The sequence below is a fragment of the Bombus vosnesenskii genome, unplaced genomic scaffold, assembly GCF_011952255.1.
Source record: "Bombus vosnesenskii isolate JDL3184/JDL3185 unplaced genomic scaffold, Bvos_JDL3184-5_v1.1 scf7180000013340, whole genome shotgun sequence".
NCBI lineage: Eukaryota > Metazoa > Arthropoda > Insecta > Hymenoptera > Apidae > Bombus > Bombus vosnesenskii.
The window spans coordinates 178,402-203,651 of NW_022882977.1; the positions used below are offsets into that span (position 1 = coordinate 178,402).

The 25,250-nt window shown below is 40.2% G+C and overlaps 1 protein-coding gene and 1 long non-coding RNA gene across 2 annotated transcripts in view; both read right to left on the bottom strand.

Annotated features, from left to right (window-relative positions):
* LOC117236153 (frequenin-1) overlaps positions 1-25,250 on the bottom strand; it is a 47,543-nt gene that overhangs the window by 14,158 nt on the left and 8,135 nt on the right. The window lies entirely within an intron of this gene.
* On the bottom strand, positions 278-14,390 carry LOC117236154. Its single transcript, XR_004493794.1, has 3 exons — positions 14,213-14,390; positions 6,543-6,547; positions 278-288 (listed from the first exon to the last, which is right to left on the bottom strand). It is a non-coding gene; the product is annotated as an uncharacterized LOC117236154 (long non-coding RNA).

Genomic DNA, 25,250 nt, shown 5'->3' on the forward strand with positions numbered 1-25,250 from the left:
ACAGATTGAATTTGCCGGAACTTGGCCGCTCTTATATAAGGGGTGCATGTCATTGTCTATTGGGACGAAAGCAGGGTTACAATGACGCATTCTCCTACTTATTTGCTTACCGTTTGAACTAAACGACCTTCCTCATTTGTCTTATTTGTCAATCATATTCGAAAATGGTACCTCATTGGGGGTAGCCATCCACATGTTATATTATTATACCACTAAGCTATAATATTTTACCAAATGTCCTACTGGACAAATTGTAAAATTCAAATAAATAAATAAAAAAAAATTTGTCTTGTTTCACACTATTTTTGTCCTTGCAACGTTTTATAACAGTGTTAACAATATACAAACAGAATATATAGTTTTTGTTTTTGATACGCCAGTATCAGATATCAATTGTTGCTTTTTATTAAAATAAATATACCATTATTAAATGCTCTCTTTAACGAGCATTTAACGAAAATAGAAAACGAAAAGCAATTTAAAAAACACTGTCAACGATTGTGACGTGGGCCTATGTGTCGTAGCGTGCTTTAAAATATATCACACTCAATTGTATTATTAAATTAAATTGTATTAAATTAAATTATATTATTAAAGTAAATTATTCAAGTTCAAGTATATGCGTTATATCTCTAAGAAAAATTATATTTTTTATTATCTTGTATATATCTATTATAAATTTAATTATCAAAATACTTCGTTCCAGTGTGTTGCAACGCGTGAGATGGTCCTCGCGCCCTCCCTCATTGTCTGCCTGCCAAGGGTCCGCGTACCGTTATTCAGACCCTCATTAAGCCTCAGGCCCCATCATTAAGTTAAAAGATTCAGTATATGCATCTCTAATCCTGAAACTATTTTCGGTTTATGAATGGTCCTTAGAACAATCCTTAGACTTATTGCACGCTCTTAAAAATTACGGACAAAGCGGATATTTGTCTAACGGAAAGGCGGATTTTTCCCATAAACAATGACAACCTCGAGCTAAGTTGGCAGGAGATTTCCTTCTCCTATCTTCATTTATTAACAGTAGAACTATCGGCATTTGAGACGTAGCTATCTCTACCAAAGCCAGTCGAAATGATTGGTCTTTAAAAAATACGTAATAGTAGAATATTTTTATATTTATCGATCTATTATTATCTTACAAGAAGAATTCCATGTTCTGAGATCATAAAAACTGTACAATAACAACTTTAATAATAACAGTAAGTACAATAATGAAGAATATTCAGTATCAAAACGTTTGGTAAAAAGAATGTTAAAATAAATTTCCATTGGTAAATATAAGAAGTATAATAATACAGGGTGGTTGGTAACTGGTGGTACGAGCGGAAAGGGGGTGATTTTACGCGAAAAAAGCAGTCGAAATATAGAATAAAAATTTTCTTTTTTTAATTTTTCCATCGAGACAACGATCTACAGTGAGATCCGTTATAACGAGACGCGATAAAGTGCACGCGTACCGAGCGAAAATTCAAAGTCGATTTTCTCGAAAACAAAGCCTCAAACGAAAAATTTTTATTCTATATTTTCGACTTATTTTTTCGCGTAGAATCACCCCCTTTCCGCTTGTACCACCAGTTACCAACCACCCTGTATAACAGTAAGCGTAATAAACGTAATAGAATAAATAAAATACAAATATGACTTATATTATTAGCTACAAAATTTATTATTCATCACATTTCTTACAAACGTAAACTTTCTTCTGCCAGCATTTTCCGCATACATATTTTTCACAAAAATTGCAAATGGTGGTAGTCTTATTATTATTACAGTACCGTATCTGACACTATTTGCGGGAATAAGGTGAGTTCTTTGACGTACTTCGGATCCCATATGTTCTATGTTCTATCAGTGATTTTTCATTGTCAGCGGCAAGTTCATCTACTAATTGAAACATAAAATCTTTTCTGGATATCTGCTGACCTGTGGTTTTCTTATATAAAATCCAGGCAATTATGCCAGCTAAATCTAAAATATTAAAAAATATTTGAAGTGACCATCTCCTTGAACCCGATTTCACGCTATATTTTTTTGTCATTTGGTCTGCTATATCTACCCCAAATTTTGTTTTATTATAAAATTAGACCGTTTCAGGTAGGCCCTTTTCGCTTTTTCCTAAATAAGGAAATCCATTTGCGACATACTTTGTTTGAACATCAGATGCCAGCCAAAATTTAATTCCGAATTTGTCGGGTTTATTCGGTAAATATCGCGTAAACCTGCATCTGGCTTTGATTGGGAAAAGTAGCTCGTCTATTGTAACATTTGCAGCAGGTTTATAGCAATTCTGACTGTTTTCAATAAATTTATCCCATACGGATGATATTAGTACAAATTTGTCATTTTTCAAACGTTGATTTCTATCATCTTTTTTGTCAAATCGAATAAATATCAATATTTCAACACACTCATTCCGACTCATTGTACTGGAAAAGAAGCTTGGTCCCCATTTTACATTCCACAAATATGAAAGTTTCAAATTTTTCGCTTCGTATGCTCCCCGTACAATATTTTAAGGAATGTTTTCAATTTTTTTTCTTCAATTTTGTTGTTCAAAGATCCATTTTTTACCCAAAACTCGAGAGGCTTCTGATTCGGTGCAAGATGTACGTTGCAACATATACCTGTCGATCAGTAAGGAAAATGTGCTAATTGCTTTATCTTTCATGATACTTTTTTTGCATATCCTGTGAGCCGGATGTGTCTTTGAATATATTGTGCAAGGGTAATCTCCCAAAAGCTGACCCTTTTTGAATTCTCTCCCACTTGGTTCCATTTACGGTAATTTCATTTGGATTAGCTTGTACATATGTACAAAAATTCCAAAACAAAGGCCCCTATTCGGAATTTTAGTTGGCCGTCCGTTTATGGCACGGACAGGCCTCTTTCTCTCATTAGGAAATTCCGAATTACCGGTCCTCCCAGGGCTGTAATTCGGAATTTGAGTGGCCGTCCGTTTATGACACGGACAGGCCCATTCCCCCCGTTAGGAAATTCCGAATTACATGTTCTCTATTTTATTCCGTTGACGTATTTCTTCGAGTTCTCGTCTCTCCGTGAACGGTCGAGAAATACAATATATTTGCGCAGAGAGCAACATCGCAGTGCTGTATCGTTTACGCATAATTCGCGTCAAACTTTACAGAGAAACAGCCCCGCACAAAATTCATTCGCATCTAAGAGATTAAGGACCGAACTATTTACAAATGACGCGCCCGGGCCAGTGCAACACGAAGAGAAGGAAACGTTCACGTTCCGAGTTCGACGAATTGAAAGAATTCGGAAACGGCGGAGAGTTCGATCGCTCGATCGATAATCCAATAAATGAAAATTCTTATGGATGAGAGGAATCGAAGGAAGTCGATCGGATCGAAGGAGAAGCAGAAATAAAAGATAAGTAAATCGGATTCGCTGTTTCAAGGAAAATGAACGTGCCTCAAAGGAGAAGGTTAAGTTGAATGCGTGGCCCGCTTCTTTCGTTTGTAGGCCGCCGAAAAACTAACCTAGATTTATGGATGGACATTATCGGATGCACGTACGTTACAGCAATGGCTCAGAGAAATTTCTGTCGCGTTAAAAGACGATCGATGACCTGAAAAAGGATGACGTTTTCCCAATTTTCGGTCGGATTTAGTCAAACAGTTTAGCGTGACACGACGCTCTTGACTATTTCTCGTAGTTCATGCGTGTTGCAATCGTCAGAGTGAAAAAAGAAGGTTGTCGATTCGTTTGCAAAAAAATATACATAATTCTGTGAAGGCCTAGGCTAGCTCAACGTACCATACGAAAATCGCCGATTTCTTCGATAACTATTTAAGTTTTCTTTTGATAAATCGCGCATACATAATGTTTCTGGTAGGTCGGTTTGGTCGCAACTGACTTTTATAACCTTCGATAAATTTGCGCATGGTTTTCGAGGTAGCACGCAGTGACCGAGACAAGGCCAACCCACGTTTTCGTACACGGCTCGCGTTCCACCTTTTCTTCGCTTCTCTCCGTACCGTATAACGGATCGCCTCGCAATTATGCTCGGAACGCCATCTACGCAATTTTATTTCATTCTAGTCCTTTGAGTTTCGCTCGATTCTTGCAATTTATTACTCGAATTTCATTCCTATCGTCCCTCTCACTGCCGAGATCTTTCCACAAGACTGGAAAGGAGTGTTGCCTGCAACGTGGCTCGAGAAATACTTTCATTTCGGTGCTTTCGTGCTGCAATGCCCTTTCGTTGCACCGTATCGTACGTACCAAGCGCTAGTACCGAGTTGCTACATACCGGGTGATTTGGCCAAAAGCGATGAGAACGTGGCGCAAAACAGACGTAATTGACAAATTACGCGATAGGAAAAGCGCGTTGACATTTCGATATCCGATTACAAAATGTTCGCCTGTCGTCGTTATCGTCCGCCAACGTACGCGTTCCGTTCCATTTTCCAGAATCGACCTGCTCTGTAAAGTTCGACGAACTGCAAATACAGTCGACCCTCGCATAACACGGTTAATTGCTTGCAAATTGGCGTTGCAACGAAACCGTGTTGTATAAGAATATCGCGTTAGTCTTCAGTGTACCGTGTCGTAAGAGGGTTGAGCGTATGTGAATATCATCGACGCAAGCTACGCGAATCAAATAAATTCGAGGTACGGTTGCTTCTGGTCGCGAAATGAATTATCGTTCTATTTCGTGGTTTCGTGATTCGCCGATGCGCTCGATGTTCATCGACGAGGAAATGGAGTAACGAGAGGGGAAAATGCACGTAATATATTTTTCATTTCGTTGTTTCGCTATCGCTGTGACGATCTTGATCGCTGGCAGCGATTAGATGCGCGATCGCGTTTGCCTGTTGCTGTATCCTCGAATACGATAGAAATGTACAGAGAAGGCACGCGTCGAAAATTTGCATCTTCACGGTGAATAGGAAACGACCGAAACCTGTTGAGTTTCGATATCGTAAAATCTGGTTACGCGTGGAAAGTAATGACACGGCGAGGGAAAAGGCGATTAAAACTCTGAGAACCGAATGCACGAGCGTGGTACGTTCCACGAGTCGAAGAACAACGTCTCTTCTCTCTCGCAAACTTTTCTCTTTTGCAAATTCGTTTACTTGCAGATTTTTCAAATGGACGTGAAGTTTGTCCGTGAACGGAACACGCGACAAGCAAAGCAAGGGAGCACAGACTGAAAAACGAATGAGTTTACAAAGCGGGGCGCTGCTGTTCTGCAGTGTCAGCACGTTCGAACGGTATTTAAGGTTGGCAACTAAGTGATTGGAGATTTTGTCAATGCCACCTGATGACAAAATCTGCATTCACTTAGTTGCCAACCTAATAGCTGCAGCGGAAAAAATTCGACCCTGCAGCCCCATTATGTTCTTGTCGGATCTACGACTGCTTGAGAAAAGAAGGGTCAAGTCTGACTTGTTTTTCCTTTACAAACTTAACAGTAATGTTGTTTTTTGTCCTCGACTCCTTCAGTTTATAAATTTTTATGCCACCAACAGATCGTTTAGATAGTTTAGGTTCTCCAGATCTTTTCTACCGCCGTGACTCCTTACTTGTGAATTCACACCCAATAAAGTGTGTCGATGTTTTTGGCGTTGGCATCGGTAGCTTTAGAAATTCGCTTCGTGAAATTTTGTGAGGTTACATGCTGTTACATGTCTTTTGTACTTTATTTGTATCTTTCCTATGCACTCTACGTAGCTCCTTTGGTTCTAGCATCGCACGTGAATGGAGATTTATCGTTTATTCATCCTGTCACATTTATTTTTAGATAAATAAAAAATACACGAATAAACAAAATTTGAAAAAGAGCGTAATCAGCCGGCGCAGGAGACTCGTTGTTGGAAACGCTACGAAATCTATCGATTTTCTGGACGAACGGCTGACGCGTAGCGGAAATTAGCCAACTACGATTCGACGTTGAATTCGAGACAAATGGAAATTTTATTTCTCCGCTGACATCTTACGACGAAGCACAAGTGAAAAAATTGTTTTAGAAGAAGATTTAATATTACGGAACTTCTTGTCGCAAGGTGGCGCAGCGCGTATTTCTTGCCTGTTGACTATTAATTATGACGCGTGCACAGCTTGACAGCTAATTACGAAGAAAACGTCCGGCGAAGCTTGAAACGCTTTTTAAGACGCGTAAAACCACCAAAGCCTTTAGCAAAAGGACGTTGAACGTTTTAACAGCGTTGTTCCAACCTCACCAGCGTGTAATGAGGCGGAGAGAAAGTGAATTACGCGCGTCATGAATCGTCTCACAGTGTATAACGTTGATGTAATAAGGTGTATCATGGCGGCTGCTTCGAGGTAAAATTTCATCGACAAAGAGAGGCGCATTTGTTGCGGAATACGATTTCGTGGCTGATTGAAGAAAAACTGGAGCAAAAAGAGGCCGGCCCGTCGAGTTCTCCCGTCGACAGAAGAAATGATAGGCCGTAATTCAGTGGAAAAGTGGGAGTTACGTCGACGACACGACGTATTGAATAAAAAAAGGGATTATCCCTGTGCAAAAGACGATACGACGAGCTAACGCCACCTAGAAAAGCATCAGCGGCTGGAGAATAAAGCATGGGAAAGATATTACGAGCTAACGATAATTTCAGCCACGTGGCTGCCACTTTATTGCTCGACGATGTACACCGCGTCGTCACACCGAACGAATAATTTATACCACCACGTATACGCGACAGCTGACAGTGTCGGTCAACTTCCAACTAGCTTTCTACCGAATGTTGTTCGCGTGTTTATCCGCTCGACTCTTTTTTTAACAATTTTAGTACATACGTTGTTCAACTGTACACGGTTGGGTAAAAGTAATCGCAGCACAGTCTGGTGGAGAGTGATTCTGCGTGAATAAATATGTCGAAAACGTGGAATAACATTTCTGTATATCACGCTTGGTTGCTGAGAAAATCGGATCTGAAAATTCGTCAAGTATATTTCAATTTGGCTAATTATCGACCAGGTATGAATAAACGATCGGCAGCAGGTTGTTATATACGCAGAAACGAGTAAAAAATGTACAATAGAATTTTTCCAGTGAAGGCCACGCTTTCAAAGATACGAAGTTTGAACGCGTTTCATTGAAAACGAACTGGTCTGCCGTGCACGTGAAACAATTTCAAATTTAATTTTCTCGGAAACGGAGCATCTTATGAGAAAATTTCATTCTACGTTTTTCACTTGTTTTCTTGTGTAGTTTAAACCTCTGTTGATTATTCACTCTCATTCGGTCTGGAATTAGCCGAATTTACGTCCACTTGTCAAACTTGCAGGTCGATTTTCTGGGAAACGAAGCCTCAGAGGAAAACATGTTTTCTTCAAATTCATTTCTTATTTTCTCACGTAGAATCGCCCGCTGCTCGGCTCTACTACGATTTCCCTCCTATTTATTCGGATCCTTCTGTGCGAAATATTCTCGAAATTCTAGTGCAGTTGTCAATCGTGGATGGCTCGCGTTATCGCTGCTCGACGCGACGCTTTCTAATCTCCGCTATTCGACGTTTCGGTCGGTCGATGGATTCTTTGGTCCACGCGATTTTATCGGGTTTGAAACGAAGGAAGAATCTGTGGGATCTACGAAAAATTGGTCGATTACGTAGAATAAATAAATACGCATCGGAAATTGGAAGACCGTTGGTGAGGAAGAGAAAGCATGACAAACGTGACTGTTGCCGAGTTTCTGTTAGCCGAGTTTGCACGACTACGCGCGTTGTTTATCGAATCCGCAACGTCAAATATTTATCCGAGAGAGGAATAGCGTAATGGTTTCGTAGATAACGCATTGACGAAAACAGCCTGGAACCAAATGCCTAATTAGCTTATTAGTTCGATCGTTTTAGCGAACAATTTTCACAGTGCTCGGAGGAAGTTTCATGCTAACCGTTAGGACTTGGCGGTTTTCGTTGCGATCCAGCCGATATGTCGTGTATCTCACGGCGTATCTGCCAGGCTTCGTAATTGGTTCGAGGCCAAGAAGCCTTAATTAGAAACTTCGCGTCCATTTGTTTCCCTTTCCCAGGCCCCCTTCTTCCTTTCCCTTCCATCATCTCCAACGATCTTTATTTCCGTATATTACATTAAATTCAATTAAATGTTCATTTTCCCTGCGTTCGTCGTTTCTGCTATTTTTCACCTTTGCTTTTCGAATAACCGCGCTCGTGAATATTTCCCAGGGTCTTCGCATTTCTCTCCCTTTCTTTAATATCGCGCTCGCTCCTTTACTCGAATTCTTCGATTCTCCAACCGTCTGCCGATTTTCTCCGACGTTCGCTCATCTCATATCCGACATTTTATCCTATCCATTTGGTTACATTATTTCGAGCGAGTTTCCTTGAAGTTTCTGGCAACGGTTCGGCTGGCTTTTCGCGTCTCTTCTTTCTTCGCGTAACGCAAGAGACAGTACGATGTGTATAAAATGTAACGTAACAAAATCGGACAATTCAGAGTAAGAGTTATTTTGAACAATTCTTGGAAAACATTCATTGAGTAAAAATTAACATTCATTTTGTAGCGGCACATGGCCGTAGGAAAAATTTCAAGTTGAAACGGAAAATTCAAGTCTAGGAGAGACCCATATTATTGTGACTTTGAATACTAATGTTATTTTCGATTGCAAGGTCTAGAAGCAAAAGAACTTTGAATAGATTGTTATTGCTGTTTCTTGGAATCTTCAGCCAGAGTTACATGAGAAGGTTAACTTTTTGTGGTAACGTCCGTCGATATAAATGCATGAAGGTGCTGTCTATAACATTAGTATTATTATTCTTTTTTCGGTTGGTATAGTAACATTGCGCGAGCGATGATTAAAACCTGCATATGCTATCTCTGTACTTGTATTTGTATTTATTTTAATACATCTGACTATTAGAAATTCATTCACTCGTTACTTTATTAAATACACATACACGTTATAATCATCTCAATTTAAATGGGAGGCGGTTATCGACGAATTTTTTTGTTTATTTAATATTTCACATTCACAATTTGTGCTATTTGGACATTTGGTAGAATTTTTTAGCTGTTTGATTATCATGTGGGTAGCTACCCCCAGCGGGGTACCATCTATCGACGAATTTGAAGGAAATTTGTCAGAAAATGAAATGATTAAAAGATATCAATTTTTGTATTGTTCCGATTACGGATAACCACAATTAGAGTGATTACTATTTTTTTCTTTTTCGCTACCTTTTTTCGTAATCATTATTGCTGGCGGAAATTTCATTTTCGCTACCAGTAACCAATAAAATAATTTAGTTAGTGAGCATTATTATCGACAGCCAGAATTTTATTTTCGTTACCGATAATCATCGATGGCTGAAACCTTCTTTTTGCTTATCTCTAACTAATATCAGCGACAAGAATTTTCTCCGTTCGCATTTTATTATTGTCAACTGTTACTAACATTACTCGTGATTAGTATTCATTGGATGAATTTCATTACTTATGATACTTGTACGTTCTATCATTTTTTGCTAAAAAATGATATAAAAATACGTTATATCAAAGGAAGGATAGAACAAACGATATTATAACAGTTTTATTAATTTATCGTGCCACAATATCTTTTATTTTATTTTTTCTTTCATATATTCTCATGGCGTTTCTTTTTTGCTTAATAAAATACACGTTTCACAATTCATTTCCTTTATGTTGTCAATGAACATATACTAATTACCGATAATGTTGATAACAACTATCAATATTCGAACGTAACCAGGAAAAATATTCGCCAACGAATAATCGTCGATATCTAAAATAAAATTCGGGCTATCCATAATATTTATTGGCAACCAAAAGAAATTCCGGACGTTTATATTGCTTACTATTAACCAAAATTAAACTTGCCTCGTCGATACTGCTTATTCGCAAGCGAAATAAAATTCCCCTCGTCGATAATGTTTATATCGATGATCAAACAAATTTTAATCATTTATATGATCGTCTGAAACCAAAAGTTTTTAATTAAAGATATTAACTCGTATATTAAAAATTTAAAAATTTGTCTGATATAACTGTTATGGTGTCTGAATAAAATATAATAAAAGCGCTTGCCAAAAGTATACCACACACAGAGTGTGTCTCGACTGGTCAAGTACATGAAAATGTTTGGTTTAGCCGGCAAATCGTCAGATTTATCGGCCAATGTCGGTGTAAGTCGGAGATATTATGTAATCAATATTTTCTGCTTTTACGGAAATTGATTGGCAAGTCTTAAAGTTTGCTACTAAGCTGCGGTAAATGTCATAAGTTTCACAGGGACCCGTACTCGCACCCGCACCGTATCACAAGTCTTTCTGTTTCGATTTGCACATTACCGCTGCTCTTTTCTGCTACTATCGAAATAAAGTGAGCGTAAAGGGAAAGATTCTATGAATTACCATTCGAGTCAATGCAAGCTAAAAACAGCAAATTTCACGTTGTCGAATAGAAGCGAGTGGAAGGAATCGACCGTGTCGTTCGCTCAAAGAAACAGTCGAAACCAATAGAAATTAAAGGGAGGGTGGCGATTTTCGGTGAAAACGAAGTTTTTTTAAATTTATTCGCGTGTGGGATTGGTATCGATTTGGACTAGATTTTTTCGTGCGAGCAACGCGTATGTACGTTTGTCGCGTCAATGTTGCACACGTACGAACAAAAATAGTACAAGCGCGTTGCATATAGTACAATATATAGTTTAGAATGCTTCCTTTACACTCATTTTGTGTCGATAATAGCAGAAACGAAAGCACTTTGTCCGTGTCTCTTACACTTTTGTACGCGAAGCTTTTGACATTTAGCGTAGCCCAGTAGCAAACGTTAAGATTTGCCAATTAATTTCATTAAAGCAGGAAATAAATATTAATTTTATAATATTCCGGATTTATATCAACGATGACGATAACTCTTAAGATTTGCTGTAAAAGTCTAACATTCTTCGATATTTTACAAGAACATATGAGCGTGCTACAGAGCCATAAATTAGCAATAGAAAAACCAAGGGGGCGTAACGAACATCCCGCAGGCCATCGAAACAACAACGTAGACAGCGTCCCAGTGTGAGAAAACAAAAAACAAAGAAGTCTAAAAATTATTTAAGTGGTTAATTACATTTTGCGCTACTGATTTTATTTAACGATTTCACATATTGTGACAAAACATCAAATTAAAAGTATACAAAGTATAGGTAAAATTAAGAACATTAAAAATGACTAAGGATAAATAACACGACTTGAACGTGAAATTAAAAATTCATAATACATTTTAATATTTTTTTACAGTGTGCTGTAGTTCGATTATAACTTCATTTAGTCATAATCGATAGCGTAACTTTTTCATTAATTTTAACAACACTAAATTGGTGTATTTTATTATATTGGGTTGGCAATTAAATAATTACGGATTTTGTCATTAGGTGGTAGTTGCCAATAGAATAAAATACACCAATTTAGTGGTTTCAATTCATTAAAATTAATGAAAAAGTTACATTATCATTAGGTGGTATTGACAAAATCCGCAATCACTTAGTTGCCAACCTAATATACTGTACTTTATAAAAGCAGAAAAAGTGGCGTGATTAGTTGCCAACAATTCCAGGTAAACAATAACTAATAATAACAACAACAAAAAAGAAAAACAAAAAGTGAAAAAGGGCGATCTCCCTGTTCGGTCACGCAACGATGTTCTTCACACAGGGCAGGCAGATCTCCCTATTCGGTTGGCTAGTTGTTAAACGTCAGTCTGTTGGATTCCCATAATAAACTCTGCCAGTATATCTAAAGTCTGTTTTTCGACTTTAAACTTACGCGAAATTATTCGAACGATCAGTGATTTCTTAATCTCACCACTCGCTGTGTCTTCGACGTGACAAGTGCATACGTGTCTCGTTTATACTAAAAGAGTCGAATTATCTCATTAAAAGGACTTCTCTTTGTTTTGCGAAACGCGTCGTTTCACGACGTATGTTCCATTCGTCTCGTTATTTACATTTGGTAATGTCTTGTTGGTGTTGCTTTGTAGGGTCGTTGGACACGGTACATATCCCGTCGTCGTTCCGGTAATAAAGCTGGAAATCTCTGGGTTTGAGGAGCAAACGCCGTACCACTAGAAGCACTGGCTTCTCTAATCCTCGCCTCGGCTTGTTCAAGAGGCAAAGAAGACGAAGAAGGGGCGTTACTGGCAAGGGTTTTGCTCAGAAAGCCGCCTAAGATGAAGAGGATCGCTTGGAATATTCACCGATATTGCCGTCACTGGTATAACACCGTCTTCCTCCGTTTTCCAGCGTGGTAGAATAATTTTCAAAATACAATGAGCACCTTGGATGAAGAATAAACCAACCATCAAACGAATGTGATTTTACCATTTTATTTTATTCTTTTGTGTTTGATCGAGAGGATCGCCGGCGTTCGAAAGAAGGAAACTTTCGATAAATTGAATTCGATGTCGATGCGACGCACCATGTGACGTTTGCAACGTTCATTGACCACCTCGAGTTTTCGAAGCAGAAACGAGGCAGCTGATTGGTCGTTGATTACAGTAATTTAGGAAATTTCATCGATCGCAGCTAAAGGCGACTGGAAATTGTCTTTAAACTCGTCTCGTTTTTCCAGGGCTCGACATGCGCGGTGTAACCTTGAAAAAGGGAGGAAAACGACTAGTTCGTTCGACTGCAAGCGATGCAATCGCCATCCTAAGATGTAAAACGGACGGGGCAGGAAAAATCGTCGCGTGGAAGGTCTATCGATTTGCAAAGTACCGCGAAAGAGCTCCGGGTCGCTCGAAAATCCGGCCGGACGTCATTGAAAACGGCCGATGTGACTGCAGCTTTCGGAAGAATTTCTAACCGGAAATGCGAAATGCAGCGCACGAGCATAAAACTGGAAACGAAGGAAGAAATAATACGCGGTTCTTCAGGCTGTATGCAGCAGCCGAGGGAGAAATGAGGTAAATTCCTCGAGGGGAATACGCAATCGCGAGAACCGTGCGAACTCCACGAGTATTGCAGTCGTCGTCGTCGTCGTGCAACCTGCAACGTTTAAACGTGTCGTTAACGCGCTCGTGCACGAACGCGGTTCGCCTCTTTTCGAAGGTCATTGTTTGCCGACGCGGCAACGGAACGAAAGTTTCAAAAGCTACAGCCATCGAAACGTCGAACACGATATTTATCGCGAGCCGGAGAACGTAACGTAGTAACGTTATGCGAGCGAATTTCGCGGCGCAAGATTTAAAGGCTCGCAGTGTCGTGTTTCGCGGAGTACAGCGTAACGACCACGGCCAATTTAGCTGCGTTGTTTCGAAGCCAGCAGCGAGGAATCCGAGACAGGCGCACGTTCGTGAAAATATGGTTATAGCTGGGAAAAGTTGAGCGCATACGGTCGAACAATACACGCGCTAAAGTTGGAAAATGCAAGTGGAACGACGCGCGACGCCCAGCACAATGACGTTCGTAAAGACGATCGCGCCGTCCTGCTTTTCTTTGCTGCATCGCGCAAAACATCATATATATGTCGAGTTATCGTTAGGTTTACGGGCGTGTAACGAATCTTCATTCGAACTAGCCATCGTTGTTGTACAATAAAGATTATATTTACTGGACTAAATATAATTTTTACAGAGTTTGACAAATAACCGTGGTGATTAAACACTCGAGATGTTAATGACAATGATCTTAGGTTCAATAACGAATCCACGATCAACGGGGTAACTCTTTGTTAAACGTAGAATATACGTAACGTAAACTATACGAATAATACTACACGTAAATAGGATGTGATCCTTTTGAATATGTGAGTGAGGAGAGTGATATTATATTTCCTGTAAGAAAACATCCACGAAGATTAATAATTGAAGATGACTCCGATGATGAAGACAGTGAATATAGGCTTCGAATAGTTGAAGGAATATTACAAACCGTACCATCGCAAAATTATAACAGACAAGGATCATTATCGAACGAGGATATACCAATGAGGCTAAAGGCGCAACATTGTGGTCACTTTCCGAAACATATAGATCCCACGCCATTGAAAAAAAATCCAACAAGAGCTTGCAAAGTATATACAAAACATAAGAAAAGGAGTGAAACAACGTGGGAATGTAAAAAGTGTCGAGTTGCGTTACATGTACCTAATTGTTTTGAAAGATACCATACAGTTGAAGACTACTAATTTTCATTAAAATAACTAAGTATTAATTTACAAATTGCTAGTGATTCATTATCCACTTTGAAATAATAAATTGTTTTTGTTAACTGATCAATTGATCATGATTACGCCCTAGACGTCCTAAAAACACTATTTGTTCTCAAACGTTGTTTATTATTTCACAATTCCTTTTGTAGCCTCTAAATATATATGTCATAAGAAGTATACATCTAGCGCCAGTTCGGGCACACGGCTGAACAGATGGCACGGCACGCGACCGAACTTCTTGCTTACTATGGCTCGCGCGATCGACAAATGGCGTGTAGGCCAAGGGGTTAAATAATAAAACTTAGAAGTAGTTGTTTATGATTTAATCCAATTATGTGTGCCCGAGATTTATGACAGTAGGTTTGGACTCGAAGTGACACATCTGGTCGCTAAACGTAACCACGGTCGCGAGATGGATGTTTTTGCCAAAAAGAGGTATGACGTAATTGCATAGCTCTCCTTAAAAAGATAGTTGAACCAAGGGGTACAGAGAGATACATAGAAAAGTACATAAGTTCAGTTTTGACTTGGACTTTGGACAAGTAAATAAGCGCATTTGCTATCCTGTTGATTGTGTATTCGTTATTGAACCTAAGATTATTGTCATTAACATCTCGAGTATCTAATCGTCACGGTTAATTGTCAAATTCTGTAATTGTTAAATTCACAAAACCTTGTGAATTTATTATTATATTCACTGAGTGACTAAGTAATCATTGTTATTACAATGTAAGTCTTTAGTGAGAACTTACTCTTGTGTAGTGAAATGGTTTATTGCTAGTGAACTTTATTCTGTAATAATCGTATTTGTACCATTAACTATCATCTATATGGTATGATACAAAACAGCTAATGCAAATGAATGTTCGTTAAACGCCTCTAACTGCATATTGGCTCGACATATACAGGGTGGGTGGTAACTGGTGGTACAAGTGGAAAGGGGGTGATTCTACGCGAAAAAAGAAGTCGAAAATATAGAATAAAAATTTAAAAAAAATTTTTTTTTTTATTTTTCTATCGAGACAACGATCTACAGTGAGATCCGTTATAACGAGACGCGATAAAGTGCACGCGTACCGACCAAAAATTCAAAGTCGATTTTCTCGAAAACAAAGCCTCGAACGAAAAATTTTTATTCTATATTTTCGACTTATTTTTTCGCGTAGAATCACCCCCTTTCCGCTTGTACCACCAGTTACCAACCACCCTGTATATATTGATATTGACAAAATCCGCAATCATTTAGTTGCCAATCCAATACATTAGGTTGTCCGGAAAATATCTTTCTTTCGCAAACGTGTTGTTTACAACAATGCACCTTCATACAAACGTGAAACCAAGTCTGTGAAATGTCTCAGTATTTGTCTCAACAGAACAAAATGGATCGTACGTAATTCGACGAAATAATATAAAACAAAAAACGTTGTGCATCTATTATTTCTTCATAGAACGAAAGAAACTTTTCGGACAACCTAATATATGCTGCAGGTTCTACGGTGTGTGAAATTAACACACTGCGCTGAGTAGGTGAACTTCTACAGAGTCCGACCGAGTAAAATGTGAAAGCGGCCACGACGTAAATCCTTGTAGAAAATGAAGGAAAAGATATGCAGTAAAATTTGTTCGTTCTCGACTTAGTTTTCGAGAAAATCAAATTTGGAAACGTACCAGGTGTACTTGAACGTGGCTAGTTTCCGGAGTAAACGGAACTAAATAACCGACAGGAAGTTGTTGTACGTGTGAAAATAAGTGGAAAATGTAGAATAGAATTTTTCCACTTAGGGCTTCATTTTCAAGAAAATGGAGTTTAAACGCGTTTAGTTGAAGACTGGTTGTATAGAAAACGTCAAAATTGAAAAACTTTTAGCTTTGGTTGGGGAACGTTCTACGTACCGACGAGAATGCTGTAGCATAGAATTTAAGCGCAACTTCTCGTTCTATATAGTTTCTAATAACGCCAGACGATGACTTCGCAACGTCATCTTTATAGAAAAAAATATAACTTCCAACAAACATCATTAATTATCCTTTGGTTCTTGCCTACACCATCCATCTAAATAAATGGAACAGTTTTCGTTTCGACTAAGAGGCGACCCGTGCAGGCTTCCCTACAGGTACACTTTTTTTTCTCATTCATTTGGACTACATTAACGCGTATCTTCCCTTTTCCTCCTGAGAAACTTGTGCCCTGGTATTTACAGCGTTTCGTACGAGCGCTCTTCGGTTAAGAATGGACTAACTACGCGAGATAAACCAAATTTACTTTCCTCGGGAGCAAAGCGACTTGTGAAAAGACGTTATTCTACATCGTCGACTTATTTTCACACGTAGAACCACCTCCTGACGATCGTTTAATCCTGTCCAGCCCAGAATCAACCATTTTCAAATCTACCTGACATACTACTGGCTTGGCAACTAAGTGACTGCGGATTTTGTCAATAGGTGGTATTAGTTAGTTAGTTGCCAACCAACACAAATTTCGAAACTCGATCTTCTCGAAAACCGAGCCAAGAACGAACAAATTTTATTCCACGTGCGTTTGTCATTCTTCCGCAAGGAATCGCATCGTAATTTTACACGTTGTTCAGACGGATTCATTATACTAATTAATCGATAGTAACATGGTCCCAAATGAAACGATGACAAACGTGGACGCGTAAAACCGATTGGCCGCGTTCCGGATTTTCGAACGTGGTCTGTGTGATAATTCCAGTGGAACAATGTGATTCCTACGAACGATTTGCACTGAAATTTTGCCAACGATTACGAACGCTCGAGAAAACTTATCGAACAGCGCTTCGAAATTTTCCACCGCCTCGGGGAAAGAGCAGCAAAGTGGAGAGTTTTGCAGAGAAGTTTGAGTCGTGCGGGCTACTTCAACACTGGCACGATATTTCCGCGCTCAACGATACCTTTCAGCGAAAAAAGTCTGGCCCGTTTAAAAGGACAAATGATCCAAACTGACTGAATGCAGCGATATTAATTATCCGTTGCAACAACCGAGTATTTTCAATCAGATGGTATCGCGGAACCGTCGTTTATCGCAACGCTGGTCAATGGCAATAGTCACTGTACCAGTCATTACTGCGATGTAACGCGTCGTATCGATGTATCGATAAATAGGGGCGTACAGTTTCGTCGATAGCGTCGATATATGGCTGATAATCAAATTATTTTCATTTCCCGCGGTTCGCTACACATGAGAAGATGGATTGGAAAATGAAGTACCAGCAGATTCGATACAACGTGAAATTGCTTTCCCCTCGAAAGCGCCTTGTTTCTCCATGTATTTATGTATTTACGTATACCGGCATCGTATGCACCGGAACCAACCGGCTGCATCGAACGATGGCGAGTGAGTAAGCAGTCGTTTAATCTTCGAGTGCCGACATGCCTCGGATGTATCGTCGATTTATAACGCCGTATCCGGTGAAGACGACGCGCGTGTTACTCTGCCCGTTCCTATTTCCTCTTCTCACCGTAGCTTCTCGGTAGTCCAATTACAATTTACAATTACGCTTATAATAATTTACAATTAGAAAGGCGCGCCTGCACGCTACCGGAAGATTACGTGGGAAACGCGGTGGTCACGAAACGCGCGGCGACTCACCGCTTTCGATCAAACGCGATTTAGCGAAAATCGATCCACTTTACGCGGCCAAAGAATTCTACCGCTTTTTTCCATCTTGTCGATAAAATCGAGCGAACGCGATTGAATTTTACGTGAAAAACGAGAATTGGAAAAACAGCGGTATCGACGATGCAACAGTAGCGACGACGCTTTAGCAAACCGAATGTCAACGCATCCATCGATGTCGCTACTTGGCGATTTAATTTCCCATCGATATACAGGGTGGCTGGTAACTGGTGGTACACGCGGAAAGGGGGTGATTCTACGCGAAAAAAGAAGTTGAAAATATAGAATAAAAATTTTTCGTTTGAGGCTTTGTTTTCGAGAAAATCGACTTTGAATTTTCGATCGGTACGTGTGCACTTTATCGCGTCTCGTTATAACGGATCTCACTGTAGATCGTTGTCTCGATGGAAAAATTTAAAAAAGAAAATTTTTATTCTATATTTCGACTGCTTTTTTCGCGTAAAATCACCCCCTTTCCATTTATACCACTAGTTACCAACCATCCTGTATATCGCGAGAGTTGCTAATAAGAATGTGTGGGTTACGTTTGGTCGCGTTGCTGTGTTTCTTGCGCATCGCAGCCGATTAGGCAAAACACGCGCACGAGTATTGCAACTTCTTCAACGGTGATGAGAATTTTCGCCAAGTTTTCTTGCTTTTGAAAGCTTCCTATGGTTATTTGCTCCTAACCAGCGTCGCTCTCCTTCTTCTGTTTACTGTTGCACACGTTCTTCCGTATTGCACGATACGTCGAAAATGTCATTCTTATTTTACTATATCTTTGTCTGTAACACAGAGAAGTCTTGGCTATTCGACTGCCGCTTAACCGAAGTTCCGTATTATCCGAGATACTTTAGACTTTGCAAAGTTTAATATGAAAGAGCAGGAAAAATAATAAAATGTAAATAGTTAGATAACAGTTGCTCGAACTTTCGATTAATTTTTCGAATTACACTGAAGTACGCGTACGGTATTATCGAAATGTTTTTTACAGTTTTATTGCACGATTTATTAGCAGCCAACTATCGGATTATTTGAGATAGCTTCGGAAATTGAAACTCTACTGTACCCTTTTCGCGTGAATGAACCGCGTACTTAGTTCGCCAAAGTGAACTATACGCTGTGCACAACAAACAAACAAGTCTAAAAATTACTTAAGATTAATTATATTTTGCGCTAATGATTTTATTTACCGATTTCACATATTGTTTATACAAAGCATCAAATTAAAATTATACAAAAATATAAGTAAAATTAAAAACATCAAAGACGACTAAAGATAAATAAGATGACTTGAACGTGAAATTAAAAATTCATAATGCGTTTTAATATTTTTTTACAGTGTGATATCGTTCGATTATAACTTTATTTAGTCGTAACTGTTAGTGTAACTTTTTCATTAATTTTAACATCACTAAATTGGTGTACTTTATTCTATCGGATTGGCAACTAAGTGATTGTCAATACAACCTAATGACAAAATCCGCAATCACTTAATTGCCAACCCAATATACCGTTCTTTAAAAAAGTAGAAAAAGTGATGCCAGGTAAGCAATAACTGATGGTGACGACAAAAAAAAGAAAGAAAAAAAAGGAAACGCGTTGCGAAAGTCAAAAAGGGAGATCTCCCCTTTCGGTCACGCAACGATGTTCTTCACAGAGGGGAGATCTCCCTATTCGGTTGACTAAGTGTTAAAAGGATATCGTCGAGTAATAAATTTTCGCGTTTGTGGCCAAACGCCACAATAATGCGGCCATCATCGAAATGAATTTTCAGTGATTCGCTGGAATCAGAGGGACGGCGACAAAGACGAACGCGGAGCGATTGGCTTGAAATGGCACGGAAAGGAGCAAAAGCAAGCGCGTGGAACGGAAATTCGGTTGGCAGAATAAACTTTTGGTTAGCGGGAATTAGCATTCGCTCGCGTTAGTTTCCATGAGCGTAATTGCGTTGTGGTGTAGATGGAAGGAGAAGGTTGGTCTTAGGTTTCGGTGGTTGCGCTTCAGCGGAAAACCGGATGCCCTCGCTCACATGTCACACCGATCTTTGTACCACTGCACTGAATTAATGGACCGACTGTAACGTCGTTGTAACGCGATTACCTGCAAGTTATGCTAGTCGCGTTCTTCGCGAACAATAAATCCTGCCACCCCATTGTTGGAGATTATCCCCATCGCGATTATTTATTTAACGATAAATGGGATAAATTCCCATTGATAATGTACGATGCTGGAACCGAAGAAGCTACGTAGAACGCGTGGCAAACCTACAGTAACAACGGGCCATTACATGTAACGGCCATTACAAAATACAGCGCAGCAAATCTCTGAAACCATCGATGCCAACGAGGAAATCGGAGCAGGTGCGGTAAGAGTTGGCTGTATCGCATACGCGATTTATTATATTCGAGTTCACCAGGAAGGATCTGTAACGGTGTAGGAGAAAAGACCTTGTGAATCTAGACGACAGGCATAAAAATTTATAAATTGACGGAGTGGTGGGCAAAAAGCAACGCTATCGATAAGCTTATAAAGGAAAAGCAAGTCAGCGCCGATTCTCCTTGACTCGAATGATCGTAGATTGAACAAGGACACAACAGGGCTGTGAGTTATTTTTCACGTTGCATGACTTGAGCCTTCAGCGACTTCCCACAGTTCTTAAAACGCGCACATTCTGCGGCGCAATTCGAGCGAGCGAAAGAGTCGTCGGTGTTCCGGTGACCATTCGTTTTTCAACCGCGTGAACAGTTTCGAAGAAAAAAAAAAATGCCGAGAGGTGGCGCAAATATTTTCGTAAATGCCGTAAACGATGGGACAGTTTGCCGGAGAGTGGTAGAAAATTTAGCATTCTGGACGAATTTATTCGTTCGATATGTCAGCGTCTCAATGCCTAGGGCAAAGGGTGGGGAGGGAAATTAAAGCGAGCGTAGCTTACTCGGTCGAATCGAAAGATCGTAATCGCGTGCAGAAGAGAAATAGGAAACGGCGAGGAAACGAGGCAGAGAGTGAGGAGGATTTGATCATGGAAAATGTCGAAAATCCGATTGCTCGAGTCAATTAAAGCCCATTAATCGGATCGAGCGTCGATTAATCGACCCCGACAGTTTTGCAGTTTCGACGATGCGCGCGTCCCAGCCGTGTTTCGTTAATTTGTTCCGCTCGCCTATTTACAACTCGTCCGCATCTCCTCGTTACCTCGTGCCACGGATATTTCATTTTCTCCGGGATAATTGCCATCTTACTTCCAATCGATATTCGTATAGCGAGGCGAGGAGATTGAGAACATCGTTGAATTTTCGGGTCAGCCCACTCCATGATCGAACGATACGTGGCATCGACGACTAGAACCTTTTTCGGTCGTCGTTGCTGCGTCGATCGTCGATCGATAATTCGCGCGCGTTACCGACGATGATCGGAGCGCTACGAGTTCTCGGACGTGTCGCAAGCAAAGATATTGCGCGATTTTCCTACGGTTATTGCCGTTACTGTCGTTATTTCGATATCGTGACTGTGAGAAATTTGGGCCGGGAAATTGATTGTGAACGTTACTCGAACGCGTTGCGTGTCACGGTACCCTCGAAACGGAGATTTCTGAATAAGCAATCGGCTGGTTCCGCGTGTCACGAAAACTTTCGTTCGATCGGTAAATGCGATGTCGAGACGAAGGGCGCACCGCGAAGATAAAATCTTTGCTTGGTGAATTTTAACGATTTCCTTGTGCTATATGTACAGCAGGTAGCTGTATCGACGCGTGGTGTCGCGACGGAAACGGCGGATATCGAACGCTTGTGTGTGTGTGTATGTGTGTGGAGCGGCGCGTTTAATAGGACAGCCACCAACGAAACGAGGAAATGCGATTCCACGGTCCCGTATGCCCGCTAATCCCTTTGAATTTCGAGATTTCGCTTGCTCCAGCCACGGGAAATAGGACGGAGATGTTTTTCAAGAGCAGACCGCATCGAAATTCCCGCAAATTCCGATCTCGTTGATTCGTAGCGAATAAACCGAACGCTAATAACTCTCTCGATAACTTCCACCAATTCCAACTTCCATGGAATCCCATCGATAAGCTGGCAACGTTATCGCGTTACAACGATCGCTCTGTTATTTTCTCAAATTTACTTTTACACTGTCTGTCCCGCCTCGGCGCGAACGATCGACGATGCTCGACGCCAACTGTCGTGCTCCGCGTCTCGTGGATAATCTCGTCTAGCTTATACGAGAATAAATTGATCGACGATAGTAACCTTCTTACATACGCGTTAGTAAACTGCAGGTCACTGGCCTAGAAATTAAACGTTGCACCAATGGACTCGTACCGCTGAAACCGACGTACACCATCGGTGAGAAAATCTCACCGGATATCATCGAACGATAATTCTCGCCAGTTTGTTCGTCTAATGAAAAGTTATGCCTCGTGCAAACGATAGATCACACGAGACTATGGCCCGAGTAACGTAGATCGTATCGCGAGAGCGCTGACAGATAGAATCGGAATGAGAGGAATGGCGGAAGGGTTGCCAGCCGGGAGAAAATACGCGCAAAGCGTGACGGAGCGTGTCGGTAAGTGTGCGTGCAGCGGCCAAAGAAAAAAAAAAAAGAAAAAGGCGAAGCGCGGGAAGCGGAAAAGCATCGAAATCGATTGGACCTACAACGTAGAACGCGCGACGAGACACCGCGTCCAATGTCGATGATCAAACGAATGATTCCTCTTACGGTGCATTTACGTCAGGCGGACGAATCCTCGTTTACTCCGCGTTCTGGTATATTAAGACTTTATCTCAGAATAGAGAGAGCAAATGCGTGGATGAATGTATTATAGAAATTCTTTATTCAGGAATGTTAGGAATTAGGATTTCCAGTGGTTTCTATCCTATGTGATAATGTATTGATTTATTACAGTGGATTAAACAGAGAAACGTTGATTATTTAACTTAAACTCAATGCAGTAGTGTGATATCACAACTCTCGATTAACGACTCTTCACTCTTCACTCTGCGGCTAACTGAAGACAAGCGGCTGCGGTGCCGAAATATATTGATGGCCGTTAAGTTTTCCGACCCTTTTGACTCGTCGGCGTTTGCGCTTTATCGTCGAGATTGTCGGTACTATTGGATTGACAACTAAGTGATTGCAGATTTTCTCATTAGGTGGCATTGACAAAGTCCGCAATCACTTAGTTGCCAACCCAATATAACAGAGACGAAAGAAGCCGCTGTAAAGAGAATCGTTGTGCCAAAAACTAAACACTAGAGGAGATGTAGAGTTTTCTTTGAAGCGAGACCCACTTCAACGTGGTAAAATTAAAAACTGAATGTGCGCACGTGTATTAGGTAATGGCTTCAGGACGTAGACGCGCGGACGTTCGCAGAGATTACACCGAGCGTTCTTGGATGCTTCGAAAACGCTTCGACAATTCTCGTCGCGGAAAGAACGGGCGAATGATCTCGTAGCGTATTCCTGCGAATGTTTCGCTGGCTTTAAACGACGTTTATCGACTATTTTGTACAATAAGGATCATCTATACGCGTGTCACCGAACGAGATAAATTAGCGATAGAAAAACCAAGGGGGTCTAAAGAACATCCCGCAGGCCATCGAAATGACAACGTAGAGAATGTTCCAGTGTCAGAAAACAGTAACGAAAATAAATCCAGTCAAATAACCTTCACGCTGTGAAAACAATCCTGCCCACAGGTGACCATAAACAATGCACAATTACAATTCCAAACAAAAATTCAGTCAAATATTTGGACATAATTCTGGACAGAAGAATGATATGGAAACGACACATGGTAGACAAATCCAAGCAGCTTAAATTAAAATTAAACAAATTCTACTGGCTCGTTGGCAGAATAATTTACTTATAATTCTCAATGAGAATTGATTGCAAACTACTTCCAAATAAAAAAAAAAAAAAGAAAAGGAGACAGTAACAGCACGGCCACCTCTGACCTGGGCTCCGGCGACATTCCATAGGAAGCAAACCCACAGTATATAAATCCTCCTAAAATCAGCTCTCGAGATTCTATGTTCTAACATTCTTAACTGTCACTCTGTTGGATTCACGTAATAAACTCTGCCAGTATATCTAAAGTCTGACTTTTCTTCTTACCTTGCTCGTGAAACGTTTAAGCTTACACGAAATCATTCGAACGACGCGAGAAAACGACCAGTGATTTTCTTAATTTCACCATCGCCCGTGTCTCCGACGTGACACGCTTGTAGAAATAATACAATTTACTTTATTTCCACTGATCATGTGCACGTTCGTGCGGCTTAAAAATCGCGTGCAACGTTGCACGTTGTTGATATCGACGATATCAGCGAAGAACAATTATCCTGCTGTGTAAACGCACCGTTACACCCTTGTAAAATGCCAGTCGACAAAATCCAGGAACCAACCGCGGATTTGTATTTTTGCGAACTGATGTACCGTGTGAAAAAAGGCATACTCGATTTTAAATGAAAGATGAAACACTGGCGATCCAATTACAATTAACTATCTCTATATCGTTTTGATTTTCACTGTTCTGTTTCGTTTTAATTTCCACCGTTCCCCTTCGTTAGAGCAGAGAATCGGCCACGAAATGGATAAATATTGGCTTTAGTAATATGTACACGAGTCACGGTGAATATAGCGCGGAGAAGTTGATATAACGTGGTTCGATTACCTCGTGTTGTACTTACGCGTTTCCACGTTCGAATAATCGCAATTCACACCGAGTGCGTTGAATGTTCGGGCAACTGGCAGCAACGCAGTCTTGAAAAATACACGTTTCCATGGATCCGAAAGAAGGCAGCGATCAGAGAGCCATTTCCTTGCGAGCCTCGATAACGATAATTCCAAACTTGTTTCGCCCGAAGGCACTCGTATTTTACGGACATTTCGAAAGGCAAGCAAACCCCAACAAATGGAACAATATTAGATTTACACTACGAAAACGGAAACCACAAATATTCAATTGAATGGCACGCACATAACACAAACAAGGCAAGTTAAATACCTAGGACTCCACTTAAACACACAACTTACACGAAAACAATATACTAAATCAATTATAGACAGAATACGGATAAAATGTACTGACCAACTAATCGAGGCTCTAAACTCAGCATAGAAAATAAACTAAAAATCTAGAAAGCGATAGTAAAACCAATTTGGACGTACGGAATGCCACTATGGGGGACAGCAGCAATGAGCCACATAAATAAACTAGAGGCGCTACAATCGAAGATACTAAGAACAATAGTCAACGCCCCATGGTATGCAGAACCGAGGATATACGCAAAGACTTAAAAATACCAACGGTCAAGAAGAAACCGACAGGTACGCGGAAAAATATAAGGAAAGAACGGCAACACATCCAAACCAGCTGGTTGCTGAAGCGAACAAAACTCTCATAGAAAGAAGACTAAAAAGAAAACACTCCA